A 15,019-nucleotide genomic window follows, 5' to 3' on the forward strand; every position below is an offset into this window, starting at 1 on the left:
TTGTAAATATGTGTGGATGAATTAATTGGCTACATCTCTCCTAGAAACCCCAGCTGAAAAAAATATAAATAAAATATACTGTGAGTCAGAGCTAAGGCTAATTAGATTCTCCCAAAGAACTCACCGTGAAAACTTCAGTTGTACTTTTCAAAGATCTGGGAAAAGCAATTTGATGGCTTGTGTTGATTATTGTAATTCATTGTAATTATGAAAATGTACAATTGTTTCAAATGGTTAGAATGAACCATGGAGAGTGCCTTGGCTCAATAAGGCCTCCATCAATACTTAAGGAATTTTAGAGCAGGGAGCTCTTTGTGAAGGGCATTTACTCTTGCTAATTCATTCTCTTAAGTTGGCAGAAAGAGAGGACAGATAAGGAATAAGGGATGCCCACCAATGATGTGACTGAACAGATGCCATCTCATCTTTTAGGAAATACAGAGAGGACATACCAGAGCCAGAGGAGATACTGGAGTTTCCCCATGTGTAAACTGAGGAAGGTTCACAGTACCTGGGAGGATTTTTGGAGAAAAGCAAGAGTTGCTTCAATCAAGCAGTAAGCACTGCATCTGCCACAAGGTAACTTTTCATTAAACGTGAGGGGAAAAAATGACTTATCTTGTAGAAGGGAAACAATGAGAACTAAAAGGGAGAATAGTAGGAGTTTTTCACTTTCTGAAACATCTCTTGTTGGCAGGGGCAGGGAGTAAGGCTCAGGAAGAGGAATGAATATTTTTCCAGGGGGAGGAGATGATAATGAATGAAAGATTTTGTAAATCAGGAGACACGAGGTCATGTGAAAGAGTTTGATGTAGCTTCACAGTGAGAACTCAGTGTTGTACAAACAGTATGGAAGGTTATTGGTGTGAAGTTAGTAAAAAGTAAGAATAGGTCCCTTGGAGCCCGGGCTGAGGGTTCCAGCAGAACAGCAGAGTTGGGAATGCGATGGGTGGCTTGAGAAAGGGGACAATTCCTGGGTATGAGGATATGGAGGAAAACAATAATCAAACATTTTATAGACTAGTGGCCAAAAGGCCCAAGGTGGAGTCTTCTCAGTGACCATTGGATTGGCCCAGAGTAAATACTCAGCCTTCCTGAAAGTAGTCCATAGAGGAGATGGGGCAAAGGAATGTGTATTGAAGACAGGTGAAAGAGGCATGTGGTTAGGAGGCTGGGCAACCGCACGGGTTTAGGGACCTGAGCTAACATATCGTTCTTCTATTAAGGTTCGATGTTTGGAAAATGGCTTCTTAGGGAAGAAGTGGCCCCACGAAAGGTCAGTATAAGCAGAATTTGCCTGCCCTACTTTACAGAAGTGTTCATCCTAGGGCGTGCTCTAGGTGGCTCCAGGAGTTCTGAGCAAGGCATATATGCCTAAGTTCATGTTTGGTTACTCACATTCTGAAGTCACTGACACCTATTGGTCCATCTTTGCCCTTGAGAAAAGACTTTGCATTACAAATTCTTCTTGGACTGTTCCCTGAGAAGCCAGGAGATCAACGGGTGTCAATGTTGGCTCCTTGAGAGAGGTCACTTTGCTTGGTGAGAGACTATAAGTAAAAATAGAAGCCCCAGTGGGGCCTCTTGGGCAAATGACTTATTCATGGGTTCTAAATTATTGAGGTCATTGAAGAGAGTGCTATTTTTAATCTTTGAGAGAGGAAAAAATGGGGTGAACTGCGTTTTAAGAAAGGCTGTGCCTTCATAGGGCAAAAGGTGGATGGTGCAAACAGTGACTGAAAGAAGAGGGGTGGGTGTGCTCACTTATGATGGTCATGTGCTCCATGGGTGACCTTCAGAAGCCTTGTGTCTGTAGACCAGTCTGCCTCATCTGTGGCCCTTGCAGAGCTGGGCTGGCACTGCAGGCAGGCACTTTAGCGAGAGCGATTTTACAGAGTGCTGGGAAGAGCTGTCTGCCACCAAATACTGTCCCCACCTTTTGTCACTCCTCCAGAACTGGAAGGCCTTGCTTTTCTCTTTTTTTTTTAAAATTTTATTTATTTATTTATTTATTTATTTATTTATTTATGGCTGTGTTGGGTCTTCGTTTCTGTGCGAGGGCTTTCTCCACTTGCGGCAAGTGGGGGCCACTTTTCATCACGGTGCACGGGCCTCTCATCATCGCGGCCTCTCCTGTTGCGGAGCACAGACTCCAGATGCGCAGGCTCAGTAATTGTGGCTCACGGGCCCAGTTGCTCCGCGGTATGTGGGATCTTCCCAGACCAGGGCTCGAACCTGTGTCCCCTGCATTGGCAGGCAGACTCTCAACCACTGCGCCACCAGGGAAGCCCCCTTGCTTTTCTCTTGAAATGGAAATGCTTGCTGAGGAGCTGCATACATTCATGATTGGTTTATCAGCTGCCACCTCCATTATTGGTGAACACCTTTGCAAACAAACAAACAAACAAAATGATTTAATAGTTGATTAAGAGCAGAAATGGAATGCAGAACAACCCTTGAGGTGAGGGTAGGGGAGGAGGGTTGCAGTAGATGAAGGGCCTGGCACGTGGGAACGTAGAAATGAGGACCCTGAGAAAAGAGGGAGAAATCGACAAAGGCAAACTTCTGTTTAAAAACATAGTACTTCCTCTGCACTGTCCCTGAGCTCCTTAAGGAATTCCAGATGATTTTCTCTTCTACTAATTTTTCATCCTCTTATAACAACTTCTCACCCACATTGATCAATAAGTACTGCAGATAGCCTATAATTTATCAAGTCTGTGTGTGGATTTGCTGGTTCTTTCATTTAAGATTCTTATAATCCTTCTTTCTTGGTACCCCCTACCCATTTAGCACTCTTGTTGACTTCCCACTGAAGTTCATTTCTAAAATTGGGAAATCCCCAAATTTGTGAGGCAGAGCTTATCTCCCACTGTAGAAGCTCCCTTGCAGCTATGACGTGAGCCCTAACCTACCCCACCCCAGATATGAGTGCCCACCCTAGACATGGAATTGGAGGGTGATGACCCAAGGAATCAGGGAGGCTATAGAATGCCCTCTGGGGAGAATGGAGGCAGCTACCTGCAGTTCCCAGAGACAGCATCCTGGGTCCAGCAATATGGCCTTGGCAACCTGCAGTGCCTGTTGTGTCTTTGCCCGTCACACCTATACTGTCTTCGTGGGACAGCTCTGTGGTCTGTCCACCTATTCCTCCCAGACATTCTATGAGGAGGCCAATACCCTCTGAATTAAGGTCCAAATCTGCTTAAATTGACAAGGACTGGTATTTGCCGTGTGCAACTTAGAGTTCTGATTTTTAGTTTATTTAACACATACAAATGTTTCTATGTACCAGCACTTTACAAATATTAACTCATTTAATCAATTAGCTCTTTAATCCTGATACCCAGTAGGGACTTATTATCATCCCTATTTTATACATAAGGAAACTAAGATACAGACAGGGCACCTCATTTGCCTTAGATAACTCAGTTGGTCAGGGGTAAAGCTGGGATTCAAACCCAAGCCCTTAACCACTATGTTCCCCTGCCTCCTAGGCAGATCTTTCCCCATTGTCTTCCTTGGCAATCTTCCCCACTACTTCTGTCTGCTTTCATGCTTGGGCTTCCACATCCTGTAATGAAACATAAGGGAAGGGCCTGTGTCTCAGACTTGCCTGGTTACTTCACCAATCTACAAACCTAAGTTGTTAAAAAAAGAGGTTAGGTGTTTTGCTCCTGAGACCTAAAAACATTTCATTACAATTGTAAGAAACAATTTCTCCTGAAAGATCTTAACTAAGTAGCTGTGGGAATTTCTAATACCTTTACATAAGGAAGAAATATTGCTATCAGTCTATCAGTTAAGGAAGATCAAGGCCAAAAGAAATACTGATATTAATTCAAGCCAATTTATGAGACCTTTCTCTGCGTGCAATAGCTTATGATGAAATTTTGAATAAAGTAGGTTATTTCTATGTAGGATATTGAATAAAGTAGGTTATTTCTATGTAGGATAAATATCAATGCTGTTTCTGATGGTGTTTTGATTTCTGTTTCTCACTGTCTGTCTTGGTCTTTCTCTTTCCAAGCCTTCTGTCTTCATATTAATTTGCTCATGATCCTGAGCAAAACACTAACTGGTGTCTAAGAGGACATGCCTTTCACTTGACAGGGAGCCATACAAGGAGAACTGTGGTCCCAAAGACCTGTCAGTGCTCTGTTATCATTTATTCCTTCCAGATCTGTCAAAGCCTCTTAACAACTTGATTCCTTCTGCTGGCCGTTGCTAAGTGTCCATCATTCCCTTTGAAGAGGATAAAAACCATCCCAATTACATTCCACTTAGGTACCCTTGAGAGATTTACCAGAAGGTTCCAGCATGTGAAGAGACTTTCCACAAGTGAGAGGCAAGAGTTGAGGACTGGGTAAGAGAACAGTGGTCGTCCACATCAGCAGGGGCATCTGAGTGAAAGGTGGAAAGGAATTCTCAGATGGTGAAAGGCAAAAATACTGCACAAGTGAGACTCTTGGATTCTCCTTCTTGGCTCTTTTTTTTTAAAGTACAGGCAATTGCCAGTTAGAAATGAGAGAGTAGAACCTGCCTCAGAGCATGAGTGTAGATATCCCACTTTGCCACCTGAGTGGCACTGATAGGCTGAGAGTATGTAGGAAGTGCCAGGAGGAACAGGGAGGGAGAGAGAAAGAGAAGAGAATGGAATTAGGCTTCTCTGTAGTGCTGTGCTCTTCAACATTCCCAAGGACTTTACAAAGCTTGTGTTTGAATTAACAGAAATGCCCATAAAGGGTAGCAAATGTACAGATGAATAAAAATGATAGGCTCGCATGTTCTGCAACGTAAGGAAATACATACTTTGACCCTAGGAACACTTGTAGCCAACAAAACAAGACTGTGGGTGGCATTTTAAGGAGTCTCTCCATTTATCTCCCCCCATTGCATGAAATGCTATTTATTCCCTCTTTTCGCAAACCTCATTTGTTCTTTATGACCTGACCCAAACCCCGTCTCTTCCATGAAGCTGTCACTGGTGACTCTAATCTTGATTAAACTTTACTCCGAAATCCTATTAAATTCAGAGTCTGTGCCACTCAGTGTAAAAAACAGATACTTATAATCTGTATTGGATTGTTTGTCCTTGTTTCCTGTAAGTTAGTCTCTTCTCCCAGTCAGGAGTTGAGCTTCCTAAGAGGCCAGTTTATCCTGTGCTTTTATATCTCCCAAACTCCCTTCAGAGTAGGAAACAACTGAACTTTCAGCTGCAAGTAACTGAAATCTCCAACTCAAACTAGCCTAAACAATAAGGACATTGATTATGTCATGTAACAAGAGGATAGGCAATAGGGTGGGCTCAGGTGTGGCTTCCAGCTCCACCTCTCTCTGTGATACTGATGGCTCTACCTTCCTTTATAACTTGATTTCCCCCAGCTGTAGGAAAATGGCTGTGGCCACTCCTGAGTCCCTTCAGTCATGACACTATCTGAGAGAAAAAGGGGATGGACCATTTCTCCCTGTGCCACTTTTCTAGGAATGAGGAAACTTCCTCCACAGCTCCTCCAGCAGACTTTACCTCATACCTTCTTAGCCAGAATTGAGTTACATGACCTTTAACTATGCAAGGGGACTGGGATTACCAGGGTTAGGGTTAGGGACAGGCTGCTCCTAGAACTGAGGACAAGGTCATCTTCCTCCAAGTCACGTGCGGCGATGGTGAAGGAGGTGAGATCTTTTTACACAAATGAAGGAACGAGCATTGGGTAGACAACCAGTGGTGTCCTGGGGCTGCCTTTTGCAGGCTTGTAAAAGCCAACTGCTAGATTCAGGAATTTTGAGTGCTGGTGGTTAAACACAGTCATCATAAAAATTGAATTATATAATCTTACAATTAAAGTATATTAAAGCAAAGGTAATAAATACTCAAAAGTCATCACTTCCTAATTATTTTTACTACATCATACTATTACCTATGCTTCTGCTGTTATTGACAGCTGTGTATCTGTACAGTGGAAATGCTATAATGGTGAGCTACAATGCATCATTCCCACCTCTGCATTCAGTAACATGTTGGCTATTTGAAAAAGGCAATGGTGCTAGTATTCCACCATGGAGATAGTCAAATGATACAAATCGGGGCTTGATTTATTGTTTTGCTGATTGTCTAGATGCAAGAAAGTGACAGAGAATATGTTACTAATGCAGATTAAACTTAAAACTCTGCTGTGTCTGTAGACATTTTATTGTGAATAGTACAAAATACTGAAGAAGTATTCTTCAGTTTTCAAAAGCCATTATTTGAACCAGCGAAGTGATTCACATTGACAAATGCGTGAAGTTTTGACATATATCTTCTTTGTTTCACTTTCATATTACTCAGTAACATAAATGAAAATATCAACCAACATTCAGATCAGAATTACACTCATTTATTAATTGCAACCATAAAAAGATTGTGAATACAAGAGTTCAGAAAAAAATCAACAAAAGCATGCTGTGAGAATTGGTTTTATGGAATTTATAATGAAAAGTATTGTATACTTTATGATTATTTATAAATTATATGTTGCACATCCTTTATATTAGTAAAATTTTTAACATATATAAGTACTAATATATAGTATAATACTAATATATATATATAGTATAATACCTGTGTGTGTGTGTGTGTGTGTGTGTGTATCTCCCTGAAAGCCTGTTATTACACATTTATCAGTACAACACTGGGACTGTCAATAGATTTAAAAATCTACAACATCCTTAACGACCAACCAACTATGGTTACTTTTCTTCAGGTGCCATTTAGAAAATATATTAATCTGATTTTAGATTTCCTCAATAAGTTAAAAAATGGTTCACTAAGTTTATCTTTGTGGAGGTAAAGGCTTGAATGAACAACTCTCCTTTGGTTTAGTTTGGTGGTGATTTCAGCAGATCAGGGAGGTTTATTTCCCCACTGAGTCCATAGTTTGAATCAATTCAACTTCCTGGTAATAATAAGCCACACTGACAAAGAGACCTACCATAATCACATGATTCTGTCTCATCATGATGAATCCCCCAAGACATGGCACATCTAGGTATTTTGACACCCACTGAGCCAGTGTTCAGCTCTGAGCTTATACCAAGGGAAGCAAGGAACTTCATAAAATGTTTCTTCCTCCTTTTTGAGTTGCTTTACCCAGGAGAACAGATTAGCATTCACCTGCTGTTCTATACCTTTATCATGTTACCCGGTGGTGAGAGGAAAGAAGAGGTTTTGGCCCCTGGAAATGGACGTTCAAGATTTGACTCTCAGGAATTACCTGGCGGTCCAGCAGTTAGGACTCAGCGGTTTCAGTGCTGTGGGCCTGGGTTAAATCCCTGGTCTGGGAGCTAAGATCCTGCAAGCTGCGCGGTGCAGCCAAAAAGAAAAAAAAAAAAAAAGATTTGACTCTCTTCTCAGGCCAGATGTGAGTTGATGATGTGCCCTCTTTGGGGAAGTTGCCCTCTGGGCTTTTCCTGAGGATGGTTTCTCTTCTCAGTAAATGTGATATATGTTGAAATGGGGAATGAAGGGAACCCAGTCATTAATCTTATATGTCTTTGTTGCTTATTTCAGCAATGCTTCCCTTTTAGGTTCTCAACGTGGTTGAACAAATCTTGACACCTCATCTATGGTTGTTGTTATTTTTATTGTTATTATTAATATAAGGGCAATGGCAGTTATTTATTTGTCCTCTGCTATGTGTCAGGCACTAGGCCAAATACTCACCCATATCTTCTCTAATACTCAGAACAACGGCACAGATAGAGATAATCATTTTCTTTTCTAAATAAGAAAACTGAAACCCAAAGAGATTTAATAACCAAGGTTTTATCCAGAGTCTGTCTGACTCTAAAGCTCTCATTTTCCCCACTATACCAGGATTTCTCTCCTCCCTCAATAACTCATTAGGGCTGAACCCTATTGGAGCAATATATCGAATGATGAAAAAATTCAAAAATTGCATTTGGGTAACATAGGCCAATAATCCACATTAGGACATTCTCACTTTAAGCTTGACCATTTGCTAATGGGTTCAACGGATACCGATTTTTTTTTTTTTCAAATGCACTTTCGGTATCCTTACAAGTCTACAAAGGTCAGGTGGAGCCAGGGCAATAAGGGCTCAGGGACACTTCCTGAAAACCTAGTGACTATCTGGGGCACAGAGTCCTCTGTTTCATTGGTTTCATGAACCTCTTTGTATTTGAATCTCAGAAAATAGGCTGAGGCCACACAGAATTTTTTCATTGTGTAGGTGTAATGCTGTAGATAGAGGTCCAGCAGTTCCAGAAACAAAATGTGCCCTGCCTGATGTGACTAGTTTTCCTGGTGGAATCCCAGCTTTCAGGTCAGAAAAGGAATGCATTAAGTGTAAGGCCAACCAGACAAGGAACAAGCAGCCTTTCAACAAGATGATCCTGTACTAGTTACAGAATATTATTCTATATCCTGCATCATGCAATCAGAAGAAATTTAAAAGGCCAGATCGGCCTTCCCTGGTGGTGCAGTGGTTAAGAATCTGCCTGCCCTGAATGCAGGGGACACGGGTTCGAGCCCTGGGCTGGGAAGATCCCACATGCCACGGAGCAACGAAGCCCGTGTGCCACAACTACTGAGCCTGCACTCTAGAGCCCATGAGCCACAACTACTGAAGCCCGCATGCCACAACTACTGAAACCCGTGCGCCTAGAGCCCGTGCCCTGCAACAAGAGAAGCCACCACAATGAGAAGCCCATGAAGCCCGTGCACCACAATGAAGAGTAGCCCCTGCTCGCCACAATTAGAGAAAGCTCGTGTGCAGCAATAAAGACCCGATGCAGCCAAAAATAAATAAATAAATAAGTAAATAATTTAAAAAAAAAAAAAATAAAAGGCCAGATCATCAGCACAGAACCACGGCAATTCCTAGCACCCACAACCAAGTGGCATTAGGCCTAGAGAGAGAAAGGCTATTGCTGGCATCCTTTTTCTTCCATGGATTGCTTCTAAACATCAGAATTAAAAACAGATGGAGATGCTTTATATCATAACAATTGAGATGCTCCAATGTCATTACAGGTCAAGGTAGGCTTGTCCACATTTAGAAGTTCAACACAGTCCTCAGACACACAAGTAGGTTTAGCCTCACCCAAGAAGGTTCTCTGCAGCCCTCATGAAATCATTTAAATGAGCAATCAGGGCAGCCTTGAAATAAAGGAGGTATCACTAAAGGGCAACCAAGCCTATGGCAGTGTATTCAAATTGTTTTCCACCTGTACCCACTTAAAAAATTATAAAAAACTATATACCCCTGATGTATTTTTAAGTTTACAAGTTTTATCATCAATTTTTTATAGTTGCAAAGGATGTAGTTTCTGACATACCGTGTTGTACAACACATTGGCATTCAAGATCTTTTCAACAAAATCTTAAAGTTACAGAGCTAGCAGCGTCCAATTTATTGAAAATATCTACCGTGTCTAATTGACAAAGGCAGTCCTCATTGTCAGACTAATAAAGAAATCAGGGATAGTTTGTGTCAGAAAAAAACAGTAATGTAAAAACTTCAAAGTAAAATATGCATTTCCCCTTGACAGTCTTCTCCCTTCTGAATCCTAATTGTGAGACAGAGGGAGATTGAGAGAAAACAGTGTGTCTCCTGGATGACATAAAGCCACTGCTGTCTCCAGTGTCTGTCATCCGGTCTTTCTTGGCTTTCTTGCAGAGGCCTCTCCTGCTGGAATGATGTGTTCTTGATTTGACCCTTTGTTTTTACTCCCAGAGCAATGGACCTTGGTAACATTGGGGGTGGTTAGTATTCTTTTCTTTTTAAAGTGGGAGAAGGTCTGTTGTGAAAGTGGGGGTGGGAAAGGAGAGCCTGTGACAGCAGGAAAGTTCTCAGGCGGAGTTTTTAGCAAAGGGTTATAGGGAAGCTGAGTCTGAAAATTTATTTTCTCAAAGCTCTCAATACTGTGTATGGCTTGGAAAGTCTTCCTTATGCCCAGCAGTGAGAAAACCATTTCTGAAAACCACTGTTCTGAGCCATGGAAACAAATAGGGTTTTGTTGCTAGGACACTGTGTTTATGAATTTTAGGGTCGTCTTTCCTTCTTCTTCCCTCTTCCTTCCTCCCTCCCTTCATCAATGGATAGGATCAGGGAGCATGTGTTTCTCCTCCACTATGTGATGTTCCCACAGCAATTTAAATTCCCTCCTCCCCAAAGGGGAGAAATCCTTCCCTACTTGCCATACCTTAGGGCTGACATACAGAGTTTACCTTGAGAAATGGCACAGAGGGAAATTTACCATGAAGCTCATGAAGATGAAGTGTCAAGTCTCTCACTTTCACGGCCTCTTCCAAAGTCTTGGGAGGGTCCCTAACGTGTGTTTACAATGTCATGTATTTCTGTAAATTCTTTTTTAAAAAGTATGTCTGTATTCTCTTACTTAAAGAGGATCCCTTCCCCCAAGTATAAGCTTCCCATCCCTTGAGGGTTTCCAGATTTAGCAAATAAAAATACAAGATGCCCAGTTAAATTTGAATTGAAGATACATTATTAATAATTTTTTTATTATTCCAAATATTGCATGGGACAGAGTTATACCAAAAAAATTATTTGTTGTTCATCTGAAATTTTGTCTAGCAGCAAATTTTGTCTATCAGCTGCCCTACCTCTCTCAAAATTTTGATTCTCCACTGTTTTGGACACAAAATGGTAAGGTAAGCCTTGCTCTTCCCAAATCACATGAAGATATATTGAGTTTATACTGTAAACTCTTCTCAAACTATAATTTGAGACTTTGAAAGTCAGTCCTGACCGATCTTATGCAACCTTATCTTTTTGGCACATTTTTGCTACAGAAACACAGATCAAAATAATTTCCCAGCTCTGTGGGAAAATGAGAAACTCTCTTGTTTGGTGAGAGACAAGAGAACAGTGAAATGTCACTGTTGGGCTTTGAATTGGGATCCAGTGTGGAACACGAGTGTTGGGAAAGGAAGCTCTGTAAGTGATTGCAGGGAAGCAATAGCTAGTGGGGGAGGAGAGAATCAGGGCTCAAGAAGATTGGGGTCGCAATAGGAAGTACTAGAGAGTATTTCTCAATTTTACACCCTGACCTACAGTGAGAAACACATTTTCCATTGTGACCCAAAATTTACCTCCCTATGTATGTGACTGAAACAAAAGTTTCATGAAACATTCACCATTACTACATGTACAATTACTGTGTGTAACGCACACTGATATTTTCTACTCTAACTTATTTGATTTTTTTTTTTTAAAAAAGCTAATTGCACTCAGTTGATTTCACAGCCAACTGATGGATCATGAACTGTGGTTTAAAAAGCACTGCACGGGAGCACTGCTACTCAAAGCAACTGTTCAGGGCACTGGCTGTGGTGGTCTCCAACAGAAAAGGAGCTTGTGGGAATTCCCTGGGGGTCCAGTGGTTAGGACTTGGTGCTTTCACTGCCAGGGCCAGGGTTCGTTCCCTGGCTGGGGAACTAAGATCCCACAAGCCATGCGGTGAGGCCAAAAAAAAAAAAAAAAAAGAAAAGAAAAGAAAGAGAGAAAAGGAGCTTGCGTCACAATGTAAATCAATGAGCTGCTTTCTTCATTGAGAAAATCTTTCTCTGAAAACCATGTCAGCTGAAGAGCATGCTTAGGGACAGCTGGGTCATCTTCTGGTGTGAGTTCCTTACCCTGTCACAATGGGTAACAAGCAGTTCTCAGGTGAGTACCAGTCCTCAGATGACCCTTTGAGAAGCAGTGTGAGCTAGAGTGTGGCACAGAAGAGATGACCTAAACCCGTGGAGCCGGGGGCCACAGGAGCACAGACAGAATGCAGTCTAGAGTGTGAGGGGAGGGAAGCAGGAGCAAGTGCTACCTGCCGCTTGGAACGTCCATGAATACACATCACTGAGACCAAGGGGCCTGCTTCAGAGAAGGGCGAGACCCCTTTCCAGGGATGCCGTCCAACTGAAGGAGAAAGTCCGTTGCAAACAACTGGCTCAACAACAGAAATTTAATTCCTGCATTCAGAGGGATGGGTCGGAGAAAATGTGAAGACTTTACTGCAAAGAACAAGATTGGTCTTTCTTACCCTGAAGAAAGTAAACTTCATCTCTCACTCTCTCTAGCATCTATGTCAGACCCTCTCCTTTATCCTGGAATCACCAGTTCTTTCATTTGGTCCCCTCCCTCTAACTTAATGACCTTTCTTTACACTTCATAGAGAAAACAGAAGCCCATGTAAAGGAATTTTTTCCTCTTTTCTCCACTAAACCTTACCAGTCCGCCAGCACAGCCCTCAGTCTCCCTTCCCAAGGAAGGTACTGCTTGGTGATGTGAAAAATTATGAGAACTTTCATTGCCCCATTACAGTGGGGGTCTATACTCCTTCAAGCCCAGTACACAAACCTTAAATTATATTGCTGTGTTCATTAACAGGTAAAAGGACTGATGACTAACACTTAACAAAACAGACCCATTCTGGCTGCCAAACAGCTTTATTCTCATTGCACTCTACATCTCTAAATTTAAGAAGAAAATAACATGGAACCACAAGGCCCATTTCTCTTTAGGTAGTAAAATATGTTAGCCACGCCTTTGGGAAGTTGTCTCTGTGTCATATTGGTTGGGAGAAAACTATCAAATGCTAGTCCTTCCATTTGTGACAGGACCCTGTCCCATCTGATTTTCAGGCACTTGCACCATTGATTACCTTCTCTCTTTTGCATCTTCTAGCATTCCTTCTCTACCGGATCCTTTCCCAAGCACTCAGTATATCCCATCTTTTAAAATATGCTTCCATTTATTCCATGTCCTCCCCCAGCGACTGCACTCTCTCTCTACGCTCCTTCACAGACAATTTTCTCTAAAGAGTTGCCATCTCCATTTATTTCCTTTTGCTAGTCTGCCTTCAGTACCTACCACTCCACCAAAAATACTCTTGCTATAAAAGTCATCAGTGACTTCTGTATTGCTGAATCTAACAGAGAGAGACTTTTCAATTCTCACCTTCCTCAACATTTTAGCAGCTTTAGACCCAGTTCCAGCTCCCTTCTCCTTGAAAAACTCTGGTCTTTGCTTCCCTGATAACACACCTACTCTCCCGGCTTTTCCTTCTATCCTTCAGTCGTCTATTCTTTACTGGCTTATCCATCTTTCATTGATCTTTGCTTGTTGGGAGATCCCCTCCTTCCCTCAAGAAAAGTTACTCCCTTCGTCTCCTCACCCAGGTAAATGGCAACTCCATTCATACAGTTGTTCCCTAAAACAAGCCCTCTTGATTCCACCTCCATTATACATCTCAGGTCTGTTCACTTTACTCTGTCTCCATTGCTCCTACCCCAGACCAAGCCACCATCACACTTCACCTCTACTCTGCAATTATTTCCTTATTGGTCTCCCTGTTTCTACCTTTGCCCCCTACCACCACCCCACCCACCAATCTATTTCCCCTATAGCAATTCTAGTAATATTTCTGAAACGTAAATCAAATTATATCACTTCCTTGTTTGGAAATAATAAATCATTTCTCACTGAACTTCAAATAGAATCCAAGCTCTTGAACATGGTCTGCAAGGCCCAGTGTGATCCAGCCCCTGCCTACCTCTCCAGCCTCACCTCCTTGCCTTTCCCCTTCACTTACTATTCTCCTGCCACACAGCCCTTCTTTCATTTTCTTATAGGATCAAGATCTTTCCTGCTTCAGGTTCTTTGTACACACTCTCCCCTCTTCTGAGATTGCCAGCCCCTCCACTTCACCTGTTCTTCTGCTGCTCATCTGTCCTTCAGGCAGAAGTCGAAATGTTAATTCTTGAGAAAAACCTCTCCTGAGTCACTCACTCCCAACTCATCATCAATCTGAATTAAGTTCCCTTGGTTATATTCTCTTAGCGTCCTGTATTTTCTTCATAACACATACTGCAATTTATAATTAAACAATTAGCTCTGTGTTCTCTCGTTTGGGTAATATCTGTTTTCCCCATTTAACTGTAGGTCCTATGAGGCTAGTGCCTAGAACAGTACCTAAAACATTAGTAAATGCTCAACAATTTTTAAATGAATGAATGAGGGATATGGTGACTAATTTTTCAAATGTATGCTAAACATTGACAAACTGTATGTCTTTCAACCCCAAGGTTGCTGGCAAATATGCTTCACACAGTGGGTGCACAATGGGTCTTAACACCTCTTCATTAGCATCTATCAGTGGTGTGCTGGAGCAGGCTTGTGTAGGCTTGATAGAGCCGGTTCTGGGCATCTTTCTTCCCAACTTCACACTGAGTGACACTGTGTTGGTAGCCATGATAGGAGTATACATACCACAAAAATCAGCAAATGCTACAAATCGCAACTTGTTTTTCCCTTTGGAGAGCCAGTTTACTGGCACACCACTGGTGTCTACTATATATCCAACATGTTAGGTATTACAGAGACACCATTAAAAATAAGTCATAGTCCTAGACCAGCATTAGTTTCCAGTCTAATCTAGGGAATATGACATACATCAAGACTCAAGGAGGATCAGGGTATAGTTGTGCCATATGAGTGCATCCATGGTCAGAAAAGGATGAGATCAGTAGGGGTTGGAGTAAGTACCAGTGGGCATCCAGGAGGTGGAACCAATGCTGAAATTGGGGGACAGAGAGGATATACGTAGCTGAACAGGACCATGGAGGGTAATCCCAATGGAGGAGCAGTGAGGACCCAGGGCTGGTCACGAGCCGGGGAAATGTAGTTGGAATGGAAGTAGGAAGAAGTAGAAGAGATTGTCTTAGTTGGAAAGAGTTTCCCTTGAAATTTCTTTTTGCCTGTAATTTTGCTAAATCAGATCTTATTTTTTAAATGAAGAGTCCAGATGTTAAAGAATTCTTAAGGCATATCTTTTTTTGAAAGTGAAGTAAAGGGTAACTAATCTTCCTTTATTTTTCAGATTTAGGTTTTGCTGGAATAATTTTTCCTTGAAGCCATGCTCATCTCTACCACATACTCCCAACCACGTCTTCAACCTGCCAGATCCTCTGGTAGGCTGGGGATTTCTCCTGTCTTTG

General features: G+C 41.9%; 1 long non-coding RNA gene across 1 annotated transcript; it reads left to right on the forward strand.

The window, feature by feature from the left end:
- The first annotated feature begins 468 nt into the window (after positions 1-468).
- On the forward strand, positions 469-15,019 carry LOC132360519 (uncharacterized). The gene is made up of 3 exons (XR_009501121.1): positions 469-579; positions 1,227-1,276; positions 14,902-15,019. It is a non-coding gene; the product is annotated as an uncharacterized LOC132360519 (long non-coding RNA).

This window comes from Balaenoptera ricei, chromosome 2 (genome assembly GCF_028023285.1).
Source record: "Balaenoptera ricei isolate mBalRic1 chromosome 2, mBalRic1.hap2, whole genome shotgun sequence".
NCBI lineage: Eukaryota > Metazoa > Chordata > Mammalia > Artiodactyla > Balaenopteridae > Balaenoptera > Balaenoptera ricei.